We start from the raw sequence: 3,722 nt of genomic DNA on the forward strand, positions 1-3,722 counted from the left end.
ATATAGAGGTCAAAACCTCGCAACGAAATCAATTAATATGGAACGTTTTTAATCAATAAGAACGGGATATTTCAAAGGAGCCCATTCGTATGTGTTAACCGAGATATCCTCTAGCAAAGTTTCGGTCGCATTCAGTGATTTGTATATAAACACTCCACCCACGGACGCATCAAGAGTTTGTCTTGTCAAAGCATTAGTGCCCCTGTAGAACGTGTTGATGTACTCTTTCTTAGTCAAACCATGAGGTGGACAAGCTTGCAACATCTTCTTGAACCGTATCCATGCATCATACAAAGACTCATCATTCCATTGAGTGAACCCATTAATTTCCATTCTAAGATGTTTCCACCTTTGATGGTGGGAAGAAGGGATTGATAAACGCATCGGTTAAATCTTGAAAAGTCCTAATCGAATCGGAAGGTAAGTTCCTTAACCATACTTTCGCATCTCCTTGAAGAGTAAAGGGGAATGCCCTTAACTTGAAAGCATCATCGGTAACATCCTTGTTCTTATAGATATCACAAATGTCGTTAAATTATTGAATGTGCTCGAAAGGATTGTCTTCTATTAACCCATGAAAGAACATATCTTTGATCATTGTGAAGAAATTTCCCTCGATCTTCCAATTATCGGCTCCAATTGGTGGTTTTCTAATAGCCGGAGGCACCAACGTAGGTACAACCAACCTAGCATTCCACATTGGCGTGTCATTTGGATCATCTTGTTGTTCTTGATTAACCGGTAGTGGGTTGATGGGAATAGCATGAGCAAATGGATTACCCTCGGGAGGAGGTTGTTGACCGTTTCCACTAATCTTTTCTAAACAAAATGGCAAAGCTTCGAAATTTATTTTCAATATCATTTCTTCTCTACGTTTATAAACCCCGTGAACGTGCTTCTCCAAATCGGAAAATGGATATGCAAACTCTTGATCCTTTTGGGATCTCCTTTCATACACCAGAGTATCTACCCTTCAATCACAACACAAAACACAAGTAATATATATAAACAAGAAAAGTAACTTTTGCAAGGATAAATCCTTACAAAATGATCGAACAATTAAAAGCTTAAATCAAATACTCAACTAGATAACCGCTCATCGGCAGCGGCACCAAGAAAGTGTGATGCGTGTGGAACAATACATCAATTACCCTCAAATTTATACAAGATTCAAACACTACAAATAAGCACACACAACTAACGAGCACTTAAGACCCGGTTATTATAGCACTTTTATGCAAGTATTCGTTTCAAGTTCGTCCCAAGAGAGCAGTGTAAGTTGAATAATTGAAACTATTAATCATCCTAGGGTTGTTTGATTGGGGGATTCTGATTGATTTTAATTAACAACTAAAACGTGCACAAGTAAACAAACTTAAACTTAACAATTAAAACTAGCAACAAGTAGCAAGTAACTAAATATTGAGATCTAAATCAATTAAATAAGTAGTGTTCACTTATCTAATCCTCTCTATGCTTGAATTGCCCCGTTTTACCCAATTTGCTATCGCATTAGTTGTTGAACTATTAAATGTTTAGCATTACTACTAAACCTTAATCAAATTACACTTTGCAAACTCACATAAGCATTGTATTCTAAGATCAAGTTAAGTATGAGCGGTTATTGAGATTATGTTTGGGTTGAAATCACTTAAAACCCTTCAACTATCAAAATCACTTAAGATAATCAAGCGCCACTATGTTGACTAAAGGCCAATTGAAAACCAACCTAAACTAAGAACAAAATCACTTGAAATTTCCAATTTAGTTGTGTAGATCACTTAAAGTGTTGAAGCACAAATTGATTCACTTCTCAAATCACTAAGAGAGCTACACAATCTATGTAATCAAAGTAAATCCTAAAACAATGCAAAGCAATGGACCTCATAGCTAACACAATAACACTTGCTCATGTATTTCATTCAAACAACTTTCAATCAATAAATTTAGGTCAAATCCTTACACTAGAGATTCATAGATAAGCAAACACAATCAAATTAGCCAAACATGGCTAACATTACACTCATCATAAGCATTGAAACACAAATAAACATCATATTAATCTATTACAAGTATTCAATTCAAAACTAGAGAAATAAAGGTAGATATTACAACCCAAATGACAAAACTAGATAGATCTAATGATAAGATTGTTTGAACTTTTGCTTGATCTTCCAAATTAGCCTTAATCTCCTTCTTGATGATGAAAAATTGTGCTAAAAACTGCAGCTCTCCCCCTTTGAAGCCATATTTCATCCTTTTATAGTTGCCAAAAATTTTGCCTAAAAATAGCGAGGTGCGCCGTACCTTATAACGTGGGAGAAGGTGCACCGCTCCACAAGGAAGGTGTGCCGTACCTTATAACTGAGATTTTGATCTTCAAGTTCTGAATTTGAAATTTGACTTTTTAGTGTTAAGGTGCGCCGTATTTTGAGTCTGGTTCACTGCACCACTGAACTGCACTTCCAAAATCTTCATTTTTCACTTGAAATTGCCCATTTTGCAATCCCTTTCCATTTTGATCATTCCCTGCACTTTGGTTCACTAAATAGGCTAGGTTTTAGTCATTTTTACACCAATTTGAGCTTTAAGCCTTGAACCGACACTTTTCCGCAAATAAACAACTTTCGGGCCCAATGATCCTCAAAACCGAATGAAATGCGGTAGATATTGCGCGGTAAAATGTGTATAAATAGAGAAATATCACTACATATAGTCGACTAAATTAATATTGGATGACTCAGAGTCGGTTACTATTTCACCTTAGGATCATCTAATCTTGGTCCAACTGAAACAGTGTTTATGTGTATCGATGAATATTGGCATAAGGATTTCATGATGTGAAAGCTCAATACATCAGTGGGTATTGGATTTGGCTACAGTTCGCTTCTAAAACAAGTTTTCTATCATTTAAATGTAGTAAAAACCTTACAGGCATGTTCTCACATGTCAAAGAGACATCAAATAACTTTGTGATAGATGAACGGGTCGTTTGGATTGAGATATCGGGTTTACCATCTTATGCTTCGGGAACCTTTGCCTTCTTTGAAAGTGGCCTCTCTTGCAGGCAGGTTTCTGTTTTTCGAGGCAATTAGCAAATTCCCATTATCTTCTAGCAGGGTTTGCATTGCAACTAAAAGCAAAAATATGATCTCAATGGAAGAGTATATAGGAGTTAATGGGTTGGATGTTTTGGTTCTTATTCAGCTAAGTCGGCACTTGGACTTTCGATTTTGAAGGGACTGCTGAATCAAACAGTGACTCTTCCAAGTCTGAAGGTGATGACATTATTAATGACATGTTTGACTCGACTTCTACTATCAGTGAACAATATTCTAACAACCCATTGAAGGAGTTTGAGGGTGTAAAATTAGAGTCAAGCCAATCAGGCTTGATGACATTGCTTTTAAACCACCATGAACACCTTTGTGCTTGAAACGGGTCAAGTGATAGACCCGAGATAAAAAATGATCACATTTGTGTATATTTGTGCATTTAAGATTGCATTTCAATTAGGATTGTATGATATTGTGTTTTGATAGTTTGCATTGGCATTTAGTTTGCATTTCATGCATTTGTGTAACTGAAAATACAAAGACAGTTTGTAAATTGGTTGGATTGTGCCTAACATGGTTAAAATTCTGGAAAAATTGAATGTTATGATCAGGAACGATGATCCTATTTTCGACGTTCCTTTTTTATGGAACGACTTGCCACTTTGG

General features: G+C 36.1%; 1 non-coding gene across 1 annotated transcript; it reads left to right on the plus strand.

The window, feature by feature from the left end:
• The first annotated feature begins 235 nt into the window (after positions 1-235).
• LOC139869703 (small nucleolar RNA R71) lies at positions 236-341 on the plus strand. Its single transcript, XR_011766286.1, has one exon. It is a non-coding gene; the product is annotated as a small nucleolar RNA R71 (small nucleolar RNA).
• The last annotated feature ends 3,381 nt before the right edge of the window (positions 342-3,722 follow it).

This window comes from Rutidosis leptorrhynchoides, chromosome 9, assembly GCF_046630445.1.
Source record: "Rutidosis leptorrhynchoides isolate AG116_Rl617_1_P2 chromosome 9, CSIRO_AGI_Rlap_v1, whole genome shotgun sequence".
NCBI classification, from domain to species: Eukaryota; Viridiplantae; Streptophyta; class Magnoliopsida; order Asterales; family Asteraceae; genus Rutidosis; species Rutidosis leptorrhynchoides.